General features: G+C 47.3%; 1 pseudogene; it reads right to left on the reverse strand.

Annotated features, from left to right (window-relative positions):
• Nucleotides 1-1,224: 1,224 nt before the first annotated feature.
• On the reverse strand, nt 1,225-3,851 carry LOC147108191 (uncharacterized; annotated as a pseudogene).
• Between the last annotated feature and the right edge of the window lie 13,135 nt (nt 3,852-16,986).

Consider the following 16,986-nt stretch of genomic DNA (forward strand, 5'->3'; position numbering starts at 1 on the left):
CTATTTGCACAGCTAATTCATCCATCTTATTACGAATGCTCCTTGCCTTAAGGCACAAATCCTTCAGGCTTGTTTTTTTAACACTCTTGGACGTTTTAGAATTATTGTTTACTGTGGCCCTGTTTGATTTACACTGTTGATTTCTCTGACTTCCACTTTTGCTTTTCTCCTTCCTGTCTTTTGCCTCTATCCTTGCTTCACTTTCCTCTGTCTCCCTGCACAGGTTCCCAACCCGCTGCCATTTTAGTTTAAACCCTCCCCAACAGCACTAGCAAACACTCCCCCTGAGTGAGCACTGTAATCCTGATTATCAAGGCCACAGTCAACTTAAGCACAGATTCTCACTGGGAGCTTTGGACTATACAATCTGCCCTATAAAGATTGCAAAGGGTTAGAGTTCTGTTCTTTCAAAAAAGGAGTTGAGGACTGCTCCATTAACCATATTCCTTTTCATTTACAGCAAGCATTACACAGTTAACATCTACATTGCTCATTTCAGCAGAGACAGCAAATTCATCACCAACACAATCGTCCTCAACAGCAAGCATTACTGTGACATTAGCCACAACGGAAACAAGCAACCCAAAGCAATTATACAACACATTGGGGAACAACAGTTTGCTGTTCTCTCTTTTAATGCATTGTTTATTTTACAATGTGGAGTTGCATTAAAGAGATCAAGTTGAAATTCTGAGTCATGCATCAAGAAACTGTATTTGATACGTCCATGCACAATATGGATTGCAGAATGCTTGCACATAACTGATTCTATTCTTTCAATAGGTGCATCCACTGCAGCCACATCAACTATTTCTGGGTCATCAGAAATAACATCTGTACAGGCAACACCTTCATCTGGCAGTACAGTGCAGCCAACAAATTCCATATCAACAAGACCAAGCTCAGTAACACAATCATCTTCACCAGGAAGCACAACAGTGACATCAGTTACCAGTGAAACAGGTAGGATGGAAACCATTGCAACATTTGTCGAACATGGTTTGTCACTGAAAGGCTTTTAGAAATTCAGGAAAATGGATTGAAAAGTTCACAAACACAGATATTACTGTTCTTTCAAAAGGTGCGTCAAGTATAGCAGCATCAACTCCAATCACATCATCTCCAGAAACAACTCCACAATCATCAGTGTTACCCGTCAGTGCAAGGGAGACAACAAATTCCCCACCAACGCAATCGTCTCCACTAACAAGCAGCACTGGGACATTATTCACAACTGAAACAAGTAAGACAAAGTCAATTATGCAATACATGATGTACAATATGGAATTCACCACCTAGAAGAATAAAAACTTTTTTTCTTTCTGAAGGTGGGTCAAGTACAGTGCGATCATCTGCCATTGAGTCATCTCCATCATCTCCACTGTCAACATTGTCATCTTCTGGTACAGCAGTGACAACAAATTCTATATCAACGCCACCAATTTCAAAATTAGAATCATCTTCCCCGACAAGCATGACAGTGACACTTGCTACAACTGAAACAGGTACTCCTCTTCTTCTTAGGCAATCCCTTGGATCCGAGGATGACTTGAAACAGGTACGAGTGATATGATGACACCACAGTTTGTAAAACACTGCAAGTAAGTTTATTGAGCTAAGAATTTGTGAAAGGTTGGATGTGTTGGGGTAAAAGGGAAGTCTTCCCTCCTCTCAAGTGGGCCCCCTGAGATAAGGTGTCGACGCTTTACCAATAGCAGCACCTTGGATAAGTTTCACGATCTTTATTCAAGCATATGCAGGGGGAAAATCTCAGTCTCTTCCCAGAGAAAGGATTCTTCCACCAAGTACAGCAATTATACCCTAACTTGAGGCGTACACCCCTCGTGCACCCGCCTTCTACGATCATTGATTGGTCTACAGAATAGGCGAAGGGCTGTGTCTCTTCGTTGCCCCTTATCAGGGAGATTGCTGAATGGTTCACAGAAACCCATCTTTACAGCAATCGTGGGCTACATTATCTGTTCCTTCTCTAGCCAGGAGGTGCTTACATCACGCTTTGAGAATCTGTATGTCCTGCCTTAGCTTTACAGTTCTTGTTTTGTCTAGGTCCTACATGTCCTGCCTTATCTTAAGCAAGGACAACAGACCAGCTTGTTAGCTTTACAGTTCCTGTCTTATCGAGGTCCTACATTCCTAAGCAAGGATAGGAGACAAACTTATCAGCCTTCTAGTTTCCACTAATTTTAATTCTAAGAAGTTATAGTTTCTTCTAACTTTTAATTCTGAGAAGTCTTTTTTGTCCCCTTACAATCCCCCCTTTATGGCCCTTGGCTATATGCCCAAGCCAGGCCATTTCCCTATTACTTTTTCATGGGTGAGCCCCAGGTTTGTCCCTCCGCTTGGGTAGCTAATTCCCAAACTGCAAGACCTGCCTGTTGACTTTCCTATCGAGGTTATATAAGATAAGTCCTTTCTGCCGGACTTTTTAAATTTGCCTCATCCAGTTTTTTACTTACCCTTCTCGCTATGGCTTGTCTCTTATTCCTGCTACATTTTTGACAGGATAACAACAACAAGATCACCGATACAACACCTTGTATGACAACCAATACATGTGATATTATCCTTATCCAGGGGTGTATTTGCACATTGAGTCCAGTATTCCAAAACTTAGTATACCAAGGCCGACTAGCCAACATTTCTTCAGTGTCGTTTTGTAGCTTATCTATTTCTTCCATCAAAATAACATACTTTTGTCTCTGCTTCTGAATTTCATGCTCCAGTTGGGTCTGCTCTTCGTTCAGTTCGAGTATCTGTTTTCCTTGTGGCATTATTGCCTTTATATACCCTTCTCCGATAGTGTCCGTCACTGTCCCATTAATAGTTTCTTCTTTTATTTCAGGATATATGATATACCCGTTTATATGTGTCTCTTCTTGTGGGGTAAAGCAGAAGTCAGTATCCATGATGGCACAGGAGGTGGTCCCTCCCTTATTCGTAACTGTCATATTGGGTGCCTTGGTGTTCACACTCCATTCTCCATTCCCTCGTGGGGCGGTTGTTTCAGAATCCCGTGTCATTGGCGTGATACTCAATGTGCACCCTTTCGTTCGGCCATAACCACAGTCATCCTTGGTCGTTCTTGGTGGATCTTGGCATAAAACAACTTGGTTATTTCTATAACAATCATCTATGTTAATACCCCTCATACTGTTGTTCTCTTTAATCACATTTCTGGACAAGTCATGGTAGCGCAAGCGAGTTTGATTCCTTATCTCCCCTATGTTTGTTTGGTATAAGGGATCTCCTTTTTGTTACATCATACTGCGGTATTGATAGTACAAATCCTATTATATTTAAATGTCCGGTTATGCATCTAACTTTTGGTATCCAAGCATAACTATTCCTCCGTACCTCACACATATAAGTCATGTTTTTATCTAAGGTCCAATTGGTAAATACATCATTCGGTATCCAATCCGGCACTTCTCCATTTTGGAGTTGCTCTAGGTTACGTTGTACTTCACTAAGTATCCATGCTCCATACCCTGTGCAAACTATTTCCGACTGTAGTTACCGGCTCATGTCTTCCCCTGCTTTGTTTATCAAATTTATAGTTCTGGCGTGGTCCCGCAACGTGTGGGCCGCTTGTAGCAATTCTCCCTCCGCGCCATCACCTAGCTGTGCCTGCAGTCTTTGGTTACCCCTTCCCTACCCAACAATTCTTGTAAGATTCAGATTAGGACATCAACCCGATTGTCTATGGTATGCAGGTCTATAGTGTTCACCGTCGCAAACCCTACCGCGTATCCCACGCCTGCCATTTCTAGTATCCCTCTTTTCTCCCGGTCCCCTTTTCTACCTGTCCTCCTTTTCACATTAAATGTCATGGTTCTTGATTCAGGGCCTTCAGGAGCTCGTAGGGTCAAGTTATTGTACAGGCTTACGGTTTCCTTTCCACAAAAGCTGGGAATGGTTAAATCCGTTAGGTTTAGGAACCCCGTAATTATTTGTTGGCGTACCCCAAAGTGTATTTTATCTTTGGTTTTCTTCATTAACAATCCCCCTTTTGCTCCTGATCACAGCTAACGTCGCTCGAGCTTCTGTAATACAGGCCTTCTTGGTCCTTTCGGCCGACCTGCACAGCTTCTCCCGTGGCTTCCCCTATAAGGGATAAGATCCTGTAAAACGTAATATTTCCCGGTCGTCACCAGTTAATTAGGGTCCATGCCTTTTCAACTGGGTCCAGTGTTTCCATTTGTCGGTGCCCCTTTTATCTACGCATGCGCTCGTGTCACTTACCATTATTACCTGATAGGGACTGGTCCATTTTGGCGAGAACCCGGGTTTCTCTGGGTTGTTTATCTTTACCAATACCTGACTGCCTACCTGGGGTATTTGGACTTTCTGTTCCTTGGTAGTGTTCTCTAAGTCTTTAATTACTTGTTGGTCTCTAGCCTGTGCTTTCAGGTTGTGTAATTGCTTACAGAGTTCCATCACAAACCTTCGTATTCTGTCTTTATATGGTCCTACGTCCTCACTTCCTGTGACCAGTACCTTGGGCAGTCTCATTGCTCTCCCTGTCATTAACTCAAAGGGTGTCAGTCCTGTAGTCCGGCTAGGGGTTGCCTTTAATTTCATCAGGACTCGGGGTAACATGTCCACCCATCCCTGTCCCGCGGGGTGGCTTCTTCCTGTACCTTAAGCATGTTCACCTCCTCGGGCCCAATTGCACATGCACCGAATTGGGCTTCATTGGTCAGATTCCCTTTCTCAGCTGCCCGCTTGGCTGCCTTGTCTGCCCATGTATTGCCCTGTTGGTGTCAGTCAGTGATCTTCATGTGTGCTTTAATTTTTATTATTGCACATTCTTGGGGTAGGAGGGAGGCTCCCACTAATTCCTTGATTATATTCTCGTGTCTTATGGGTCCTCCTCCTGATGTCATATATCTTCGCCTACTCCAGGCTACCATGTAATCATGCACCACCCCAAAGGCATATCGACTATCTGTAATCCACCCTGTGGGATTGTTACCGTTGTCTTTAACTATTGTTACTGTGCCATTGGGGGGTATGAGCATCGCCTCCCATGTGGCCCTATGCGCATCTGATACAGTTCTTAGCCTTCCTGTGTTAAGCAGCTCTACTAGAGTATGCTGGGTATGTAGAATAATTTGTCCTGACATCACTATTGGTTCACTAATGGCCCACGCAGTGCAGTCGAGGGCAGCAACGCATCTGGACGATCCTGCAGCTACAGGCTGCTGCTTAGTGGAGAAGTACGCTACCGGCCTTTGTCTATCCCCATGCACTTGGGTTGCTACCGCATTGTGATAATCCTTACAGTGGTAGTTATAGATGTGGAATGGCCTATTCTGGTCTGGTAATCCCAGGGTAGGGGCACTTACAAGAGCTTGTTTTAACTTTACAAATGCTCTTTCTTGGTCGTGGCCTCAGTCCACCATCTCCTGGGACGGTTCCCCCCTTTGATCAAATCCTGTATAGGCTGGGCCATTTCTGCATATGCGGGGATAAAGTTCTGGCAATAATTAAATAGCCCTAGTACCTGTCTGACCCCTTTCACAGTTCCTGGCCTCGGCATCGTTCTAATAGTCTCCTTTCTGTCTTTGGGCATTTGTCTCTTCCCTTGTGTTATTGGCCCAGAAATTCAGGTCGGAGGCTTCCCGCAGGTGCAAGCCCCCGACCTGCACTTACCTAGCACGCCGGCTGTTGCGCTATGGGCCCGCGTGGTATTCCGATCCTGGGCCTCCTCCAACTGCCGGCACACAGTGCTTGCGAATCCCAGGGGTGCAGTTAGTTCGAAGCATCCCCTGGGATCACGTGGGCCATGGAGAGCCAATGGTCGCAGGGAATGCTTCATTCATAAATTTGACAGGAAGTGCTGTCAAACCTATAAATACTATAAGCCCCAAAACATAACTAAAAGTTCAAATAAATTAAAAAATAAAATCACATTTTTTAAATAACTATAAATTACATGAAATAACTATTTTAAACAATAATTTAAAATTTTGAAAAAATTAATTACATTTTCTAACAGGGCTAAAAATAAACTTACCCTTCTTTAAAGTATTTAAAAATAATAAACCTGTGGAAAAAATGTTTTCATTTTAATTAATTCACCACTTACCTTGTTAAAATCAGGCCTTGCGCCTGCTTTTTAAAAGTGTAACTGCTGGAGACTTACCCTCCCGGAGAAACCTGCAAAAAAAACTAAGTTCGATGAGCACGCGCTGCCTCTCCAGCGCATGCGTTCTACCTGTCAACCCCTTCTTTCAAGGGAATGAAAGTTTTGGTTTCCCATGCATGCGCAGTGCATGCACGAAACTGGCACTTTCGTTGGACCTACGCATGAGTACCCAACGTGTACTCATGCGTGGGGACCCGAATTTCTGGGCCATTATGTATCCTAGGTAGGTTACTTCGTCCTTCCCTACCTGTACCTTTCTAGGGTTTACCTTTAGTCCCGCATTCTGTAGGGCTCCCAGTACCATAGTCAATTAAATATTGTAGAGGGACCTGCCACTATCGGAAGTTCTCACGGAGTTATCTTATTCAATGCGATCTACACAAACTTACACCAATCAGAATTTCACCATGGCCACAATGAAAGTCTGGTTTTAATAGGTTAATTAACCTCATAACTCCAATTTAATCCAGATCAATTTTTTTTAAACTAGCCAGTACCACTTGGAAAAGAAAGAAAGAAGCCACATTAACAAAGAAACAATCACCCATGCCTTGTAAACATTCAAATTAATTTTCTTCCAGGCACACTGGCCACTGTAACTTCAAGGCTGAAGCTTATCTTTTGTAAAACAATTAACAAACTTAAAACAACACACGCTTGTCCATCATTCAAGACAAGTCTCCAAAGGGTCAAACAGCTTTTAGCTCTCTGTACAAAAGAGTGGGTGGAGCTAAAACAAACACACAGACACTTTCAACGACAGAAAACTTCCACACTTTTAACACACATTTTCACACAAACTGAGATTCCAGCATTCCTTTTAAGATTCCTTTCACTCAGCAAATCCTGCATTTTACTTGTTTTGGACAGAAACTGATAGCATCTGTGTCAATAAAACTTTGATTTTTTTCCTTATTCCCTTTCTTAAATTACTGGTACTCGGGTACAATTTTGGCACCCGTTTTTGGTCCAAATTCGAGTACGTCTACTCAACTCATAATAGGTGCGAGCCATTAAAATGATAAGCTTTTCTTCCTTTAATTTTGTATCCTTAGCCCACCATTCTCTTTGTTTTACCGGTGAGTCGTTTGGTTGCCAATCGTTTTTAACCATTTTGTCAATCAATCTTTTATTTTTGTCCGCTAAATAGCATGTCAGAGACCCCACTCAAGTTTTTCACTTCCCATGGTTAATTGTTGTCAGCGGTACGTCCCTTACTTTACTCTCGCAGAGCGAGACGGTGTTTGCAACTGGAGTTGTCAGAGGTACCTCTCTTAAATACTCTCGCAAAGTGCGACCGTACTTGCAACAATTTTGTTCTGGCGATTTGTTGTCAGGGGTATGTGATGTAAAAAGACTACTAAGCACTTGGTTTGAGTATAAAACAAGGCTTTAATCAACTTTTCACAACAATGAGTTTCTAGTTACATCACTAGTTCCTGGTTACAAAAACGTCCTGAACAAGCTGGGCCCACGCCCGAGTATTTATACTCCTTGGACGGTGCCACCAGCTGGCCGCCCAGTGTTATTTCATGAGTCATTTCTCCATGAATGATAAGATTCATGACAGTATGCTTAAACATTCTGCACTACTTGCAGCTTGCCTATTTTATTGCTGGGGTCGTTACGTTGCCCCTAGGTTCCTCTTGTACTCCTTCTTGTCTGCGCCGGCCATATACGACCAATACCGGTTCACTGGTATTGCCTCGTTCGCCGCACTTCAGAACCTACTCATAACCCGTATCGTGCTTATTCCTCGGTTCCCGTCAGTTTATGGTTTGCTATACTTAGTTCTTTTATACAGATTATCTCCCCTTCCGTCCACAATGCATCAGCTCTAACTTGTAGGTGGTATTTAAAAGATAATCACCCCAACAGCTGCCACATTGTTCGGGTCGGAGAGTCTGCATCCTGCTGACTATGCCAATTGTTGGGGTAAAAGAGAAGTCTTCCCTCCTCTCAAGTGGACCCCCTGAGATAAGTGGTCGATGCTTGCCCTATAGCAACCACAAATTCACCAGACGGACACCTTGGATAAGTTTCACGATCTTTATTCAAGCATATGCAGGGGGAAAATCTGTCTCATCCCAGAGAAAGGATTCTTCCACCGAGTATCAAATACGGACAGCAATTATACCCTTACTTGAGGCGTACACCCCTCGTGCACACCCCATCTACGATCATTGATTGGTCTACAGAATAGGCGAAGGGCTGTGTCCATTCGTTGCCCCTTATCAGGGAGGTTGCTGAATGGTTCACAGCAATTATGGGCTACATTATCTGTTCCGTCTCTGGCCAGGAGGTGCTTACATCATGTTTGAGAATCTGTATGTCCTGCCTTATCTTAAGCAAGGACATAAGACCAGCTTATTAGCTTTACAGTTCTTGTTTTGTCTAGTTCCTACATGGCCTGCCTTAACTTAAGCAAGGATAAAAGACCAGCTTATTAGCTTTACAGTTCTTGTTTTGTCTAGGTCCTACATGTCCTGCCTTATCTTAAGCAAGGACAACAGACCAGCTTATTAGCTTTATAGTTCCTGTTTTGTCTAGATCCTACATTCCTAAGCAAGGATAGGAGACAAACTTATCAGCCTTCTAGTTTCCACTAATTTTAATTCTAAGAAGTTATAGTTTCTTCTAACTTTTAATTCTAAGAAGTCTTTTTTGTCCCATTACACAACAAATTCCCCACCAACACAATCGTCTCCACTAACAAGCAGTACTGGGACATTATTCACAACTGAAACAAGTAAGACAAAGTCAATTATGCAATACATGGTGTACAATATGGAATTTACGGCCCAGAAAAATAAAAGCTTTCTTTCTTTCTAAAGATGGGTCAAGTGCAGTGCGATCATCTGCCATTGAGTCATCTCCATCATCCCCACTGTCAACATTGTCATCTTCTGGTACAGCACTGACAACAAATTCGATATCAACGCCACCAATTTCACAATCAGAATCATCTTCCCTGACAAGCACGACAGTGACACTTGCAACAACTGAGACAGGTACGAGTGAAATGATGACACTAAAATTTGTAAAACACTGCAATAAGGTTATTGAGCTAATAATTTGTGAAAGGTTGGATTCGAAGGCAAAATTCCCCAGTCCCATGATCCAGGCAGTTAGACGTCTTGAAGGCAGCGCTGCGCACAGAGAGGGCTGTAATCCTGATCGTCGAGGCCACAGTCACCTTAGCCACAGATTCTCACTGGGGGCTTTGGAATATACAATCTGCCCTATAAAGATGGCAAAGGGATAGAATTCTGTTCTTTCCAAAAAGGAGTTGAGGACAGCTCCATTAACCATTTTCCTTTTCATTTACAGCAAGCATTACACAGTTAACATCTACATTGCTCAGTACAACAGAGCCAGCAAATTCATCACCAACACAATCGTCTTCAACAGCAAGCACTACTGTGACATTAAGCACAACGGAAACAAGTAAGACAAAACAATTATACAACACATTGGGGAACAACAGTTTGCAGTTCTCTCTTTTAATTCATTGTTTGTTTTACAATGTGGAGTTTCATAGAAGAGAGTTGAAATTCTGAGTCATGCATCAGGAAACTGTATTTGTTACGTCCTTGCACAATATGGATTGCACAATTCATGCGCATAACTGATTCTATTCTTTCAATAGGTGCATCCACTGCAGCCACATCAACTACTTCTGGGTCAGCAGAAATAACATCTGCGCAGGCAACACCTTCATCTGGCAGTACAGTGCAGCCAACAAATTCCATATCAACAAGACCAAGCTCAGTAACACAATCATCTTCACCAGGAAGCACAACAGTGACATCAGTTACCAGTGAAACAGGTAGGATGGAATCCATTGCAGCACTTTGTCGAACACTATTTGTCACGGCAAGGCTTTTAGAAATTCAGAAAAATGGATTGAAAAGTTCACAAACATAGATATTATTGTTCTTCCAAAAGGTGCGTCAAGTATAGCAGCATCAACTCCAATCACATCATCTCCAGAAACAACTCCACAATCATCAGTGTCACCCAGCAATGCTACCCCACCTCCCTTTCCTTTTTGCCTATCTTTCCTGAATATTGAATACCCCTGGATGTTGAGTTCCCAGCTTTGGCCACCCTGGAGCCATGTTTCCGTAATCCCAATCAAATCATATTCGTTTACCTCTATTTTTAACGCAGCTAATTCATCCACCTTATTACGAATGCTCCTCGCATTAAGACACAAAGCCTTCAGGCTTGTTTTTTTAACGCTCTTAGACTTATTAGAATTATAATTTACTGTGGCCATGTTTGATTTAAACCGTTGATTTCTGTGACTGCCACTTTTGTTTTTCTCCTTTGTATCTTTTGCTTTTATCCTTGTTTCCCTTTCCTCTGTCCCCCTGCTCAGGTTCCCAACCCCCTGCCATTTTAGTTTAAACCCTCCCCCAGAGCACTAGCAAACACTCCTCCTAGGACATTGGTCCCGGCTCTGCCCAGGTGCAAACCGTCCGGTTTGAACTGGTCCCACCTCCCACAGAACCGGTTCCAATGGCCTACATGTGACTCCAGACCAACAGCAATGTGGTTGATTCTTAATGCCCTCTGAAATGGCCTAGCAAGCCACTCAGTTGTAAACAACCGCTACGAAAAACAATAAGAATAAAACCGGACGGACCACCCGGCATCGACCTCGGCACCGGAAACGACAACGACAACGGCAAACCCAGCCCTGTCGACCCTGCAAAGTCCTCCTTACCAACATCTGGGGGCTTGTGCCAAAATTGGGAGAGCTGTCCCACAGACTAGTCAAGCAACAGCCTGACATAGTCATAATTACCGAATCATACCTTACAACCAATGTCCCAGACACCACCATCACCATCCCTGGGTATGTCCTGTCCCACCGGCAGGACAGACCCACCAGAGGTGGTGGCACCATGGTATACAGTCAGGAGGGAGTAGCCCTGGGAGTCCTCAACATTGACTCAGGACTCCATGAGGTCTCATGGCATCAAGTCAAACATGGGCAAGGAAACATCCTGCTAATTACCACCTACCGCCCTCCCTCAGCTGATGAATCAGTACTCCTTCATGTTGAACACCAATTGGAAGAAGCACTGAGAGTAGCAAGGGCGCAAAATGTCCTCTGGGTGGGGGACTTCAATGTCCATCACCAAGAGTGCCTCGGTAGCACCACAACTGACCGAGCTGGCCGAGTCCTAAAGGACATAGCTGCCAGACTGGGTCTGCGACAGATGATGAGGGAACCAACAAGAGGGGAAAACCTACTTGATCTCGTCCTCACCAATCTACCTGTTGTAGATGCATCTGTCCATGACAGCATTGGTGGAAGTGACTGTGATGAAATATGCCATTCATCAGACTCTGTAGTTAACTGTATATATTGTATTGCCTGTGTGGTAAACCACTGTATTGTATATTGCCACCTCTGGGTGGCGCTGTGTATGGAGGCATGCCTCAGCTGACTCCACCCACCACTGTGTGGGTTTCGTTCAGACTTGTTCAGTCACTCACGAAGAAGCATGGTCTCTTCTTAGCTAATAAAAGCCTTATTCATCTCTTCTTTCGACTCATCATCTCTTCTTCGACTCATCACCTTTTATGAAGTAATTGATAAGCGTATCAATTTTATTAGCTAAAAGTTAAATGGCGACACCTGAGGAGCAACAACAGCAACGGATACAGCAGACATTGCTGAGAGCCCTCAGACCACCACGCCTGGACCTCGACCCTCAAGATGTGGGTGCATCAGCCAAGTTTGAACACTGGCTGAGCTGCTTTGAATCCTTCCTCGCAATCTCACAGGTTACAGAGGAGGATCACAAACTGAAAATTTTGACCGCCCAGGTGAGCCATCAAGTATATATGCTAATCCGGGACTCTAATACGTACGTGGCGGCCCTCGAGCTACTAAAAGGGCAATATACGCGCCCAGTGAACACAATTTACGCCCGACACCTCTTGGGATCCTGCAGGCAGCAACCGGGAGAATCGGTAGGGGCATTTGCACGGGCGCTACTGGCACTCTGCAGAGACTGCGATTGTAAAGCGGTAACGGCTGTGGAGCACGCGCAGGGACTCGCCTGTGATGCCTTCGTCAGGGGCCTCCAGTCAGACCACACCCGGCAGAGACTGCTAGAAAGCAAGGAACCCGACCTGAAGACGGCCATTGCCCTTGCGCTCTCGTTAGAGGAGGCCCACCGAAACCTCGAGGCATACCCCCGTAACGGCGCCGAGACATGGCAATCGAAACCGTGGGACACGGGACCGCCGCCCCCGGCACCAACCGCTGCAGCGACCCAACCGAGACAGCAGCCTCCGGTAAGAACTGCTTCGATGCCCAGTAACCAGGCCCAAAAATGCTATTTCTGTGGCCAGTTAAAACATCCCAGAGCGCACTGCCCAGCTAAGACAGCTACCTGCTCGGGCTGCGGGAAGAAAGGCCATTACGCTAACGCCTGCAAGGGGAAGCCAGCCAGCAGCGCAGCGTGCGGGCCGTGGGAGCAGCCATCTTATCCGCCATTTTGTGTACCCCCGGCCGCATGGCATCCGCCGCCATCGTATCCAACGCACTCAACCGCCATTTCGTCACCGGAACCGACCACCGTCTCGGCGGATGACTATAGTGACTCACTAAGCCACATACTGGCCTCCGTGACGCTGGATCAAGGCCACCCTCACCATCTATCCAGCTCCATGATGGATATCGCGGTAAACGGCCGCGCCACCAGTTGCCTGATCGACAGCGGGAGCACAGAGAGTTTCGTCCACCCCGACACGGTACGTAGCCACTCCCTCACGATTCTGCCAACGCACCATCGCATTTCTATGGCGTCCAAGTCCCAGTCAATGGACATCAGCGGCTACTGTGTGGTGACCCTGTCAGTAGGGGGCACTGAATATCAAAAATTTAAACTGCTAGTCCTGCCCCGTCTTTGCGCTGCCGTCCTGCTAGGGTTGGATTTTCAGTGCCACCTTAAGAGTGTCACACTAGCATACGGTGGACCCCTCCCCCCACTCACAGTCTGCAACCAACAACTTTTAAATCGCCCGCTGCAAACCACCTGCAGCCTTTCCACATTAAAAGTCCCCCCCCCTCCCCTGTTCGCTAACCTCACCCGCGACTGTAAACCCATCGCTACCAAAAGCAGGCGGTACAGTGCCGGGGACAGAGCTTTTATCAGCTCTGAGGTGGAGCGGCTCTTGAAGGAGGGCATTATCGAAGGTAGCACTAGCCCCTGGCGAGCCCAGGTTGTAGTCGTTAAAACCACTGCAAAACGCCGCATGGTAATCGACTACAGCCAAACCATAAACCGGTACACCCAGCTGGACGCGTACCCCCTCCCTCGCATATCTGATATGGTCAATCAGATTGCGCAATACAAAGTATTCTCCACCATCGACCTTAAGTCAGCGTACCACCAGCTGCCCATCCGCCATGAGGACCGCCAGTATACTGCCTTCGAGGCAAACGGCCGCCTCTACCACTTCCTTAGGGTCCCCTTCGGCGTCACCAACGGGGTTTCGGTCTTCCAAAGGGAGATGGACCGAATGGTTGACCAGAACGCGCTGCGGGCAACCTTCCCCTATTTGGATAACGTCACCATCTGCGGCCACGACCAGCAGGACCACGACGTTAATCTAGCAAATTTCCTCCGTACGGCCCAACGGCTGAACCTAACGTACAATAAGGAAAAATGTATGTTTCACACCAAGCGCCTGGCCATCCTCGGCTGCGTGGTGGAGAACGGAGTCATCGGGCCCGACCCCGACAGAATGCGCCCCCTAATGGAGCTACCCCTTCCCCACTGCCAAAAAGCACTGAAGAGATGCCTGGGGTTTTTCTCCTACTACGCCCAGTGGGTGCCCCTCTATGCAGACAAAGCCAGGCCCCTCATCAAAGCCACCTCCTTCCCCCTGACACCAGAGGCGTGTGCAGCCTTCACTCTTATCAAGAACGATATCGCGAAGGCCGCAATGCACGCGGTGGATGAGTCCATCCCCTTCCAAGTGGAGAGCGATGCCTCCGACTTCGCCCTAGCCGCGACCCTTAACCAGGCGGGCAGACCCGTGGCCTTTTTCTCAAGGACCCTCCAGGGCCCCGAGACGAGACACTCCTCCGTCGAAAAGGAGGCCCAGGCTATTGTAGAAGCGGTACGTCACTGGAGGCATTACCTGGCCGGGAAACGATTTACCCTGCTCACTGACCAGCGTTCAGTAGCTTTTATGTTTAATAATAAGCAGAGGGGTAAAATCAAGAACGACAAGATCTTGAGGTGGAGAATCGAACTCTCCACCTACAATTATGATATCTTGTATCGGCCAGGGAAACTCAATGAGCCCCCAGATGCCCTATCACGTGGTACATGCGCCAACGCGCAGAGTGATAGGCTGCAGTCCCTCCACAATGACCTCTGCCACCCGGGGGTCACCAGGTTTTTCCATTTTATCAAATCCCGTAACCTGCCCTACTCCATCGAGGAGGTCAGGACCATGACCAAGAGCTGCCAAATCTGCGCCGAGTGCAAACCGCACTTCTATAGGCCGGACAGAGCAAGCCTGATCAAGGCCACCCGCCCCTTCGAACGCCTGAGCGTCGATTTTAAAGGGCCCCTCCCCTCCGCTGACCGCAATGTGTACTTCCTCAACATAGTTGATGAGTACTCCCGTTTCCCCTTTGCCATCCCTTGCCCAGACATGACCAGTACCACGGTCATCAAGTGTCTGAATGACATCTTCGCTCTGTTCGGGTTCCCCAGCTATATACATAGCGACAGGGGCTCATCGTTCATGAGCGACGAACTTCGGCAGTACCTGCTAACAAGAGGTATCGCCACGAGCAGGACCACCAGTTACAACCCCCGGGGGAACGGCCAGGTGGAAAGGGAGAACGCGACGGTTTGGAAGGCAGTCCTCTTAGCACTAAAATCTAAGGGCCTTCCGACCTCCCGCTGGCAGGAGGTCCTCCCTGCAGCGCTTCACTCCATTCGGTCACTGCTTTGTACTGCCACTAATGCGACCCCTCATGAGAAAATGTTCGTTTTCCCCCGGAAGTCTACATCGGGAACCTCGCTACCGGCATGGTTGACTTCTCCTGGGCCCGTCCTACTGCGGAGGCACGTGAGGACGCATAAAACGGACCCCCTGGTCGAGCGGGTGCACCTCCTACACGCCAACCCCCAGTATGCCTGGGTGACATACCCAGACGGGCGGGAGGACACGGTCTCCATACGAGATCTCGCATCCTCGGGTACCCCTGAATTACCACCGTTATCCCCCTTACCACCGTTATCCCCCTTACCACTGTTATCCCCCACCACCCCTCCCAACCCAACCCCTGCAGACGGCATGCCAAAGCCTCAGGAATCTTCGCCAACCACCCAGACACCAGACCCGACGTCGGATGCTGCAACACCACCGCCGCCACCACGACGATCAGGACGTCAGACAAGGCCTCCTGATAGACTTAACTTGTAGTACCCTTCACCCCGCCGGACTTCACATTAAACAAGGGGTGAATGTGGTAAACCACTGTATTGTATATTGCCACCTCTGGGTGGCGCTGTGTATGGAGGCATGCCTCAGCTGACTCCACCCACCACTGTGTGGGTTTCGTTCAGACTTGTTCAGTCACTCACGAAGAAGCATGGTCTCTTCTTAGCTAATAAAAGCCTTATTCATCTCTTCTTTCGACTCATCATCTCTTCTTCGACTCATCACCTTTTATGAAGTAATTGATAAGCGTATCAGCCTGTTCCAGTGTTTGTACCTTGTATTGCATATAGGGCACCGCCCCCTTTGTGTGTCGGCTCCACCCATACCTGGCCCTACTTAAGACAAGTTCAGGCTTGTCTTGCAGTAGTACAGCAGCATGCTAGGTGAAGCTAGGTGCAGACACCGGCTTCTTTTCTTTGCTAATAAAAGCCTTGTTTTATTCTGCTAACTTCGAGTCTTGGAGTTATTGAGGCACATCAATTTTATTAGCAAACTTTTAACGATGGATAAACTTTTGAAACCGGAACGCTTGGATTTGGACCCGCATGCTTCGGATGCATCAGCACGGTTTGGACACTGGTTCCAGTGCTTGGAATTCTTCATGGCCAACTCCGAAGCCGTCACAGCCTCTACAGCCACCGGAGATGTGAAACTCGGGATCCTGCAGAATCGGGTAAGCCACCGGGTTTTTCCACTCATACAAGACGCCGCCACCTACCTGGATGCCTGCAACATGCTAAAGGCCCACTATCAGCGGCCTACCAACGAGGTGTACGCCAGGCACCTGCTTGCTACCTGCACACAGCGACCCGGAGAGTCGCTAGAGGACTTTCTAGTCACCCTAAAAGTGCTTGGCAAAGACTGCAAATGCAAAGACGTGAAAGCCACGGTATACACAGACGAGCTGATTCGGGATGCCTTTATCGCAGGCCTTAGCTCTAATTACATCCGGCAGAGACTGCTAGAGAAAACGGGCCTAGATCTGACACAGGCTGTGGACACAGCGCGATCATTGGATGTGGCTCAGAAGAACTCTGACTCCTACTCGGCAGGCCGCGCAGCCCACGCCGCCTCTGTTTCCCCGCCCGGTAGCCCAACACCGTCGGGGCCCTGCTCTCCCCCCAGAAGCCCTACGACCGCCGCGACGCATTGGGGCCCCAAATGCAACTTCTGCGGGCAGCCGAAGCACACCAGGAACCTGTGCCCGGCGAAAGGCACCACCTGCTCTAAGTGCGGTAAGAAGGGGCACTTTGGGAAAGTGTGCAGAGGGAACCCCGCAGGCAAAACCGCCACCGCCGCGTGCACGCCGTGGGAGCGGCCAT

Source organism: Somniosus microcephalus, chromosome 13 (genome assembly GCF_052327205.1).
Source record: "Somniosus microcephalus isolate GS21.2 chromosome 13, FLI_Smic_1.0, whole genome shotgun sequence".
NCBI classification, from domain to species: Eukaryota; Metazoa; Chordata; class Chondrichthyes; order Squaliformes; family Somniosidae; genus Somniosus; species Somniosus microcephalus.